At 49.2% G+C, this 11,489-nt stretch overlaps 1 protein-coding gene across 1 annotated transcript in view; it reads left to right on the top strand.

Annotated features, from left to right (window-relative positions):
• Positions 1-11,489, top strand: part of Nos1 (nitric oxide synthase 1) — an 81,852-nt gene that overhangs the window by 3,298 nt on the left and 67,065 nt on the right. The window lies entirely within an intron of this gene.

Here is an 11,489-nt window from a genome sequence, read left to right as displayed (position 1 = left end):
TCAAGCCAGGCACTGTGCTTCATGCCTGTAATCCCAGCAGACCCAGGAGGCTGAGATCTGATGGTGAAGGTTTGAAGCCAGCCAGCCCCGGCAGAAAAATCCATGAGACTCTTACCTCCAGCGAACTACCAAAAAGGCAGAAATGGAGCTGTGGCTCAAGTTGGTAGAGTGCTAGTCTTGAGCACAAAAGCTCTGAGACAGTGCCCAGACCCAGAGTTCAAGCTTTAATATCATCACAAAGAAACAGACAGACTTCTCAGGTATTAGCTTCAGAAACCAAGTAATTCCAGAGCTGATGAAGCCTGTTTACTTGCTGCTGGCTTTACCAAATCTCTTGCCCTGAGCTCATTTTGACAGCCAATGATGCCCCCTGCCTGGCGGCCTCAAGTTCTACCTATGTTTATGTCAGTCTCTTGCCCAATGCCAGGAAAGAACAGTTGTGAGTATGCCCTGCAGTGCTGGGAAATCGAGCCCATCGGATGTATTCAGTGAGATGATAGATGAACAGAAGATACCGCTAAGTCTCCAATAGAGCGTGCTTAGCGGGATGCTATGTACCGGGTCTTAGCATAATCGTGTTTAGTGAAGCTGAGCCCAGGATGCACAAGACCATCAGCACACTTGTCAGATGTGACACAATGCAAGTTAAGTGGCACATCGAGGGTGGTGCCCCCAGGATAGGTACCCAGACCAAGCTGATGTGAACCCCCAATTCAAGGTAGCCTGTAGTCTGATCCAGCAGGGGTACCTGGAAAGCCTCATGCCAGGAGCAAATGGTTCTGGGAGAGGCAGACTTGAAATACTGCTTCTGTCCCCAGGGTAAGTGACAGGGTTGCCAGGGAGACTCCTCAGAGAAGGTGACATGGGAGCTGGTAGAGGGATGTACACCATGCTCTTGGTCATGAGGGAATAAGGGTTAAAAGACTTTGTTGCTGTGTGGCAGGAGAAGGCCAGGATTTTGACATCGGATTCTGTGACTGGGAGAACTTAGCCTGACCTGACCTCTGTACAGGTCTTTCAGGTGATGGAGATCGTGTAGTAATGTCTGCAAAGGGCTGGGGTAGTGGGTGGACTGGGAAGACTTCAGAAATGCAAATGAGAAAAGCATCCTCTGGTTGTGCAGTTAGTCTGGACCAAGTCCTTTCCTATCCTAACATTTCATTTCTTAGTTTAAATCTGAGAAACAAAGGCTTTGGACCTGAGGGTATCTCCACTGAGGAGCCTGCAGCCATGTCCTGTTAAGCTGGCATGTTGGTTTGGAGTTGGAAAGAACACGATAACGTAATTGTATTCGAGTTTTTATTTAAGCCTTGTGCCAGTGGAGAGCCTTGAACCCCCTCTGTAGCATGAGGCAATATTTCCGTTTCCAGGCTGGACAATGGAGCCCTCTCCCAGCATCTGGTTCTGTCTTGGGGGTTGGAGGGAGGCTCTGCTTTTTTAGCTATCCACAGTGCTTCAGGAATTTGAGATTCGAAGTACCTAAAAGAAATTCTACAGGTTTTCCGAAGTGCCCTGAGGCAAATTAGCTAAGAACATTTGCCCAGGCTTTACCCAAAGGCAAAAAATATTCCTTCAGGATCTTTCTCAAAACCTGACTGTAGATGAATTGGCTGCTACCATAAGGATTGGGGGGCAGAGAAAGAGGATGAGTCTTTGTGGAACCCATTTTTACTTAGAAATGAAGACAGGACCTTGTGAATTCAGGAAGCTTGCTCAACTTCAGGGAGTGACCGTGAGCATCCATCATTTTTCTACTAAAGGATTTTGACTACTTGTGAGGCAAGTCAGGTCAGCGACTGCTTCATTTTAGGCAAAAGCCCTGATCCCCAGCTCCAGGCTAGACCCTGCAGCAGAACTCCAGCAGAAAGAAGAAAGGGGAGACACCCTATTTCTACCCTGTCCCACTAAGCTATCAGCTTGCTAATAACGGGAAGATGACAGGAGCTGTTCCTCCTATTTAGTCATGAAAATAGCTGCGTGCATTACTTAGGGCTGCGTTAAAAAAAAATCTCATTCTGAGAATTCTTAGCCTAAAAATGTAAATCTACAGGGATCGATTAGAAGCGTATCTGACATCTTTGGGGGCATCTTTTTTTTATTTTATTTGTTCTTCTGATTGTACTTATTATTTATTTATTTTGCTCTTTGATGTTTATAGCAGGAACTTGGCTCTGAAATCTCAAATAAGGGAAATAAATGAAGACCGATTAGACTGACACAATGGTAAATGAGAGGCATGTACGCTTGTCTATGAAGATCAGTCTTAGCTGGCCGAGCCTCCCTTGTCTTTTCTCCCCTCCCTGCTCTGACACTGTGGCTGAGATGAAATCTCTTTATTGCCTATACATGAATGAGATCCAGATGGGTTTTTCAGGGCTGTGTGTTCTTACTGCTTTTGATTATTTTTTTAATAAACATTCAGAAACTCACACAGAAAATAGGCATGGTCTTTTCCAGTAGCCTAGAACCCTGAGATTTCTCAGCAACTATGGGGGGGGAGATAGCCTTGAGTGAAAAAGCTTCAGGACAGTGCCCAAGCCCTAAGTTCAAGCCTCAAGACACACATACACACACACACACACACACACACACACACACACACACAGAGGGAGGGAGGGAGGGAGGGAGGGAGGGAGGGAGGGAGGGAGAGAGCGGGGGGGGGGGGGGGGGGGGGGGACAATTGATGTTAGCTTGGATTTGTCTGATTTGAGTCTGGGTAGAGTGCTGAGCACTTTATCTGGCTATCCCTAAGAGAGAAGCCAGCACCTCCCATCCCCACTCCCCCGGGCTAAAATTCTTAATGGGTTTATGGCTTTTGTGGTATAGTCTTTAGTCCTAAAATAAACTCATTTGGCTAGGTACCAGTGCTCATGCCTCTAATCTTAGCCACTCAGGAGGCTGAGATCTGAAGATTGTGGTGGTTCAAAGCCAGCCCAGCCAGGAAAATCAATAAGACTCTTACTCCAATTAACCACCAGAAAACTGGAAGTGGTGTTGTGCCTCAAAGTGGGGGCTAGCCTGGAGTGAGAAAGCTCAGGGACAGGGCTCAGTCCTAAGTTCAAACCTCAAGACTCCTTTCCCTCTCTCGTACACACACTCAAGAATTTAGCTAGAAATGTGGTTCAAGTGGTAGAACACTTGCCTAGTAAACTCAAAGCCCTGAGTTAAATTCCTGACAATGCCCCCCCCCAAATGATCATTGTTAAGACAGGTGTACAGACAGATGGATGGACAACCAGACAGATGAGTGGATACACGATGATACTGCCATGTTGTTTCTTTACATTTTTCTGGGTTAAAACATTTCCTCCTAAAAAGTTGGGATGCAGGAAGAGTTTGGGCTCAGACTTTTCTCTGGGTTAAATCTCCCAAGATTCTTGGAGGTACACACACGTGCACACACACACACACACACACACACACACACTCCTAAACACATTCTCTCCCTTTCTCTCTCCCACTCTCCCCACCCCTCCGTCTCTCTCTCTCTCTCTCTCTCTCTCTCTCTCTCTCTCTCTCTCTCTCTCTCTCTCTCTCTCTCTCTCTCTCTCTCTCTCTCTTTCCACTTTCCTGGAAGAAGCAGCGCACAGTTGAGCAGGCTCTCTCTGTTTTCCATGGCACGCTTTCTTTACATTCCCCTCAGCATTTTAATTAGGGCTGTGAGTCACCGCCTGTGAATGCTGGTGACAATGTCATTTATGCTGTTTAGCTGCCCAGCCCTGCAAACGGTGACAGTCCCCACAGTGGGGCAGTGGCAGGTCCGGGGCCTCCGAGGACTTGAGTTTGTGAATTTGAGGTTCACCCTTGGAATCTCTAAAATCTGCTTAAAGCAGTGACAGAGGGCGGCCCAGAGCCCAGAGCCCAGCAACAGGGCACGCTGAGCATCCAGCCTGGAGCAGGAGTGGGAGAGACAGGGCCACTGTGCACCACTGAATGGAGTTGGGGACACCCCACCCCCCCCCCAGCAATAGGCTCTCAGAAAGGAATGTTGGCCCTGCCAGACACAGCTCTGACAGGAAGAGAACAGAGAATGAGATACCCCAACATCTCCTCTCCTCTCCCCTTTTTTCCTCTCCTCCCCTCTCCCTTTCCTGTTCTCTCCTCTCTCCTCCCTTATTTTCCCTTTTCCAGTACCAAATAGCAGTGGAGATAACTGTTGTTAATCTATTTTATGGATGGGGAAACTGAGCCATCAAAAAGCTGGAAGTACAATTATGGCTCAAGGAGATAGAGTACCAGGCCTCATGTTCAAGCCCCAGTACTGATGCAAAAACCAAACAAACAACAAAAAACAAAAGGGGACAAAGATCAAGTCAGCCCAGGTCACCCCAAGGCAGAGTCACTAAGGAAAATGCAAGGAAGGTGGTGGGGTAGGCGTTTTTCTCTCTGCTTGGAGGATAGAAGTCAGATTGTCTCCTGCTCCTGAACTGGCTGAGGCTGGAGGGAAGAAAAGCCCCACTTAGAGCTAGAGTGTTTGCAAGAAGGAGTTGCCCCCTGGGCAAGAGAGTGAAAAATATGCAGGGGGGGGGTGGAATCTTGATAGCACCATCCAGGTGAAAGGTCAGGACGCAGCCTGGAGCACAGGCACCAGCTGGGACAGATACTTGCATCCCCTGGGAGACCCATGAAACATCTGGATGCACTAGTGAGCTCCCACCATGCTTCTTCCCTTTGCACTGAGGGGCGGCACAAGCAGCTTCCTGTGTCCCGGGGAAGTTCCGCCATCAAGGAGCAAGACACGGCATGGGGCACGTGTGGTGGCCCCGAGTGCCAAGCTCACCTCTACCCCACGCCGCACTGGCTTATGCCACACCTTGCACTCTTCCCAGAAAACCAGAAATAGATATCTTATCAACGCCTCCAGGTTTTAAATGGTAGCCTATTTGCAAAACAGTTTTGTGTGTGTGTGTGTGTGTGTGTGTGTGTAGGCGTGCAGGTCTCTCTGAGCTTTTTCCTCAAGGCTAATGGCTTCTACACTCAAGCCACAGCTCCCCTCCTGGTTTGGGGTTTTTTTTGAGGTAAGAGTCTCACAGACTTTCCAGCCTGCCTTTGAACCCCATTGCTCAGATCTCAGCCTCATGAGTAGCTAGGATTATAGGAGTGAGCCATCAGTGCCTGGTACAAAACCCATTTTCAAAAATGATACGCACTGTAAACCAAACCAAATTCTCCTGGGTGCCTGGGGCTGTTACTCAGAGACCCCCAGCCTGCAGCCTTGTGCAGACATGTCTGTCTGCCACGCGTCTGCGCAGAAGGGCAGCTAGGACTGAAATTGCATTTGAAATTGCCATCTCTATAGGTCACGAAGCAGTTGAATGATGGCGAATTGGAATGATTTTGATTCTAATAGTCTCTCACACACACACATTACACGGAAATATTCTGTTGGGAGGCTTCCTGGGGTCACACGGAAATCTCCCCTGTATCCAGAGACGAACTAGACTTGTGTTTCCTCCAGCTGTCACGTGAGGGTGAGCTGTCTGGAAATTTTCTTAGGCAGGCCTCCTGAGTGGGTCCCATCCTGACCTCTTCCCAGCTGAGGCCGGTCCAGGGTGACCAGCTCTCCGTGGGAGAGCAAAGCCGTGACTCACAGATTTGCACTCCCCTGAAGACCCCCCTCCTCATCCCTCTTGCTCCCCACCTTCTGAATTCAAATTCTGCTATTCCAGGACTGTTGTAACAGCTTGTTTGAGGGGTAAGGATGGGTGACATGATTTCGGCCCCAATGGCTGCCTTTTCCAAGACCATCCGGCCAAACCACGAGCACGTCTTTTGGAACAAAGTAGTTGCTCCGTTAAAAAGAAAAAAGAAAGAAAAGCATGAGCACATGAAGGAATTGTGGCGACAGAGATCTCTGATTCCTAGTTAATATATTTTCATTTTTTGAAAATTAAAAATGGATGACTAGCTCTTTTACAAGCCAGGGAGTCATTCAGGACCTGCTCTCATCCCCGGCCGCTCTGTCCACTGAGTCACTTCCTGACTCTTCCTCTGCAGTCTCTCCATGTCTACCCACTGCCCGTGCCCCCAGCCCTGACCTCTTCCCTCATTTCTCCTGGGCTTCCTACAGCGGATCTGACACTTCCTGCCCAGGATGAGCTTAATAAAATCAAAATCCAGCCATGGCCCTTCCCCACCACCAAACCTGCCCAGCCCCGGGACACACCAGAACCCTGAACTGCTCAGACCACCTCCGTGGACCAGCTCTGCACGCCCATTCCCGCCTCCTCTGGAAAGCCTGGCTTTCTCCTTTCTCCAGGAGGTCTTCATTCAGAGTCCCCCAAAGCCTATTCCCTACCACCTCAGAGCCTGTTCACCTGCTGGTCTAGCCCTTTACCCCTTGCTTGCTTTGTCCTCTCTCATCTGGCCAGGTCTGTCTCCTGACTCTTCCTCCAAGAAGCCTTTCCGGACTACCTCTGTTGACTATGTTAGGCTTCCCAAGTTATGTTTTTAGGGACTTGCACTTCCGTCCACCGCATTGTACTTCAAATACTCCACTGCAGCTCTTCCCTGGCTGTGAGCTGAGGTCAGCCTGAATGGGAGAAAAGCAAGCCAGGGAGTAAGGAAAAAGGAGAGGGAGAGGAAGAAAGCAGGTGCCATCCTTTATCATTATTGTTTTGTTATTCTTAATGGTCCAGAGACCACTGACAATCGATGTCCTTCTTCCATGTACCAGGTGACTCTCCTGCTACAATTATGTTTGTATTTCCCTTCCAAAGTGCTGAGACTCTGAAGACTGACCTCAGGACTCTCACTGGCTAGGCAAGCGCTCTACCATTTGAACCACATACCCAGTCCTTTTATTGCTAGTTCATTTTTCAGATAGAGGCTCACTGTACCACAGCTCTCTGCCAGCCAGAATCCCGCTACCTCTGAGTAGCCGGGATTACAAGCATGTACCACCATGCTTGCTCCTTCTTTCTCTAATCAGATAATAAAAAGTGAGTCTACAAGCAATAGTTCACAGCACACTCTGCCTGGGCTGTGCCACTCCATGCCATCAGGAGGCAGAGGCAGATCCAAGTCCTTGTCTGTCCAAATCCACGGCTCCATCCACCACACACAGCCAAGGGTGGGCTATGGGGAGAAGGAATTAAAGAACATTAGCCCCAAGTTCTAGAATGTTCTGCCATGGTGACAGAGATAAAAAGCTGCACAGGCTTCTGTTACGTGAGCTCTGCAAAACCTAGTTGAGGTGAAGGCTCATGGTTTTCCCGGTCTCTCGGCCCACGGGGCCCATAGCCCGGAAGCTCCCTTCCAATGGCTGATGGCTTGGGGATATGTTCATCCATGCCCTGGGGTCCACCCATGCCCGGGGGTCCAGCACCTGCATCCTCCTCCTCTCCTGGGAAGCAGGACCTACCTGCCTATCCATGCCCAAGGCGCCTTATGTCACGCACGATGCCATGGACACGCAGAGAAAGCTGGAGGTCAACTGGACCCTGACAGTTCATGCCTGTCATCTAGGTACTCAGGAGGCTGAGGTCTGAGGATCACGGTTCAAAGCCAGCCCAGGCAGGAAAGTCTGTGAGATTCTTACCTCCAATTAACTACCCCCAAAAAGAGATGGAAATGGAGTTGTGGCTCAAGTGGTAGAGCACCAGCCTTGAGCAAAAAAAGCTCAGAACCAGCCTGTGTCCACACACACACACACACACACACACACAACATAATAAGTATGTGGTCTCTCTTTATATATATAGAAATGAAAACACAAAGAACCTTTGCCCAACATCACAAAAAGCCAAGTCCAGAAGCTGAGAGAGTGGGACTTTAAAGACTTTGGCCTTTCGTTAAGGGTGGTGCAAAGAAAAAACGCAGTAAAAAGAAGAAATAAAATACTCATCATCAGAATAATAATTCGTAAACATGTCTGAAAGCGCTGCCTCCCGTTTCCTGTCTCAGTAGTAACCACGGTTACACTCGCTTGAGGACGGACTTCCAGAAATACAGGGCATCTCCAGACCCAGATAGAAACGGACAGATTCATGACACATCCTAACCACATTTCAGTTATCTGTGGGCTTCCAGTGACATTGATCGTGTCAGAGCTAGCCTGGCCTGAGCTAATACCGACCCACAGTCCCTCTCCCTCTGCGTGGATGTGCTTTTATTGACTTACCTGCTAGTCAGGGCAGGCTTGGATTCTTCAAGCTTCTTCTTAGGTTTCTGGCTACATTGGGATTTGAACTCAAAGCCTTGTACTCAGAGGATGGGCACTCTACCACTTGAGCCACGCCCCCAGCTCTTGGTTTGCTTATTTGTCAGAGTCCTGTGTTCTTTTGTCCAAGGGTGGACTGGAACTGTGCTTCTCCTACCTCTGTCTCCTGAGCAGTCGAGATTACAAGTGTTTACCACTCACCTGGCCCAGACTGTTCAGCAGAAGAAGGTTTAATTTTTTTCTTTTTTATTTATCAGGCCAAAGGCATTGTATATTTAAAAAAAAATGTTTGAGTCTGTGTTGCTGAACTACATGATGCAGTCTGAGGCAGTCTGAGAAGATCAAAGTTATCCTTGGACAACAACGGATTTGCTTGTAGACCAGGATTCCCTCATTATTGGGAACACAGCACCTTTCACACACACACACACACACACACACACACACACACACACACACACACACACGGAGAAGGTGAGCTCACCTTGCTGGTTTGGGAGTGGAAAGCAAGTTGGCTACCAACACCTCTTGATTGGCGTGGGGGAAGACTCTTGAACCTGAAACCTGGGTGGTGACCTGGGAGGAAAGATGGCAAATTAGCAACTCAGGCAGTGGAAGGGAATTCATTCGTGGTTTGGGGATTTTTAACTTTTGTTTGTGTGGGAGATAGCAGTTGCTGTTTAAAGACTGTCAATGGGAGATGGTGAAAATGAAGCTATAAGTCCAGGAGTGGTTGTGGGTGTACAATGAGAAGTACACACACACACACACACACACACACACACACACACACACGTGTGTGTGCTGTTAGGAAATAATTGACACAGCATTCGAAGTGGGAATCTGCTACTTTCACAGTCAGCATTTATGGGCGTAGAGTTAATGCCTTCCCTTTCCCACCAGACCCGAGGGTACAGCTCCCTGCTCCCTTCTTATCTGTAGAGATTGGGTCTCAGTTTTGTTTGGGGTCTGGCTGCTTACAATCCTCCTGCTGAGACTACAGGCATGTGCCACCCAGCCTGGCTCTAACCGCATTGTTCTCATCTTGTTAAGTAACATGTTCATGGTATAAATAGACTTACCTGGGGCTCACAGGCAGGATTCTAGATCCTGGGGGATTTGTTCTAGTGAAATCCTACTATTACCTCTACTGAGTTGACACACTTTCCTTGGCTCTTCTGGTTTCTGTTTGAAAACTAAAACATAAGAAAGTGTTCTTCCACCCCAGCCACATTATCAGTAATGTAGAGGGGGACTTACAGGCTGGAAGATAGTTCAGAATAATAGTTATAGTCCAGACCCACGCTGCCTAACAAAAATAGGAGTGCTGCAGTATTGTGTTTAACTTAGTAAGTCATCATATCAAAAAGAAGAAAAGGCCGGGTACAGTCCCTTCTGCCTGTAACCCCTGCCTCAGCTTTCCACAGAGCTGGGATTACAGGTATGTACTACCATGCCCGGCCCCACCAAAATCTGCTCAATAGCTTTCAGCTGGTCTGTGGGACACAGATATCTTCTAGAGGCTCAGGTCATGGAACAAGGGCGTGAGCATTCTGAAGATGGAAGCCTAGAAAGCAAGAACAATTCTTGCCCATGCAGGAAAGGGCATGGTTGTATCCCTCCCCACCTCCTGGGGTGGTCTCTTCCCCTACAAACCTGAGCCACACAATCCAAGAGCTTCCCCTGTCTGTCAGCTGCTCTGCCCTGGGGCCCCCCTGGGATGGGTGGAAAGGCAGCCATGGTGTAGGTTTGTTAGTGTGGGGACAGAGCTGCTTCCCTCATAAGCTACAGCCTGGTATGCCTGCTGCGCAGCCAACAGACTGCTGGGACCCCAGACAGGCGTCCAGGAAATGTCCCTGCCCTGCCCAGCACCCAGCACAGCTGTGACAAGCCAGACCTGCAGCCCCTTCTCAAGACCCCTCATGCCTCCCTCTGGGGGGGTCTGGCACTCGCCTTGCCACAGCAGCAGCAGCAGCTTTGGACCTGCCTGGAAAAACTCAGACCTTTCAGAGAGCGAAATTTGGATTTGGGGTTTTAGCTTCTCTCAGCATCGAATGTCCTTTGGGTACTTGCTCTTCCCTAGGTCAACGCTGAGGGAACCAAGTCCACTTCTTCCTTAAACAGTACTGGGATCTGAACTCGGGGCTCTGTGTTTGCCAGGCAGGGGATCTACCATTCAAGCTATGCCCCTGGATCCTTACTGGTTCCAGTTATTTTTGAAATAGGTTCTCCCTTTTTGTCTGGGCCATTGATGCCACGGTCTCTTAGTCCTGCTTCCTGCTGTAGAAGGGATGACAAGCAGATACCACAATGCCTGTTGGGTTTTAACCTAGAACTATAGTCCTTCTTATCTCAGCCTCTCATGTAGCCGAGATGGCAGGCGCACAAGCACAGCACCTAGCCATGGGGTCAGAATAGGGTCTCAAGGCTGGTATCAAACTGTGACCCTCCAAATCTTAGCTTCCAGCCGAGGTTCCTAAGCTGTCAATGGAAACCACAAAACCCAGGAGTCGGGAGACTGAGTGACAAGCTGGTATGGTGATGAGAGCCTCGTGATTCTGGTGATTCTGTCATTTGGTTTCCGGGCCTGACTGTCCCGCAGCTTCCCCTGGGGGCCTGCAGGGGCTGACAGATCACTGTGGATGGTGACTCTGCCAGATAGGAAGAGATAAGAAAGGACTTGTGGTTCTGTCATTTTGTTTCTGAGGTTGGCTGGCCATGGCTTCTGGGGGGTAGGGGTAGGGGCTTGGATTTCTTGTGGCCTCAATCCTGGAGCTGTAGCTAGGTGAGCATGCTCTCTCTCGAAGGCAGAGATGCAGCTAGACAGTTGTACTTTTTTGCAGAGGCAGATGTCCCCTCCCGGAAGACGGATCACATTTCTACACTGACTTTACACCTCCCGAGGATTCAGGGCATATCTGTTCTCTGCCATTTTCTATCCTAGTTTTACTGGAGGGAGGTGGGGGGACAGGGGTGCTGGGATTTGAACCCATGGCTTCACACTTGCTGGGTAGATACAGTACCGGTGGGGCCATATCCCTTTTTTGCTTTTGTTCTGGTTTTGTGTTCCTATAAGGTCAGGCACTTTAGCCTGGAGCCAGTCTTGAACTGCAATCCTCCTCCTTCCACTTTCCCACGCAGTTGGAACAGAGACATGCGTCACAACAGCCGGCTTGGTTGTTTTCTGAGATAAAGTCTCATTACCATGGTTGGTCTAGGCGGGCCCCAAACTGCCATCCTTCCATCTCTGCCTCCCTCGGGGCTAGTTGAGCCAGAGAGATGAAGGGATCCACTTGGGTCTTTTCTTTTTTTCCCTCCCATTCTCACC

This window comes from Megascapheus bottae, chromosome 28, assembly GCF_031878675.1.
Source record: "Megascapheus bottae isolate mThoBot1 chromosome 28, mThoBot2.hap1, whole genome shotgun sequence".
NCBI classification, from domain to species: domain Eukaryota; kingdom Metazoa; phylum Chordata; class Mammalia; order Rodentia; family Geomyidae; genus Megascapheus; species Megascapheus bottae.
The sequence above is the reverse complement of the archived record's forward strand: the minus strand, read 5'-3'. Positions and strand labels throughout refer to the sequence as shown.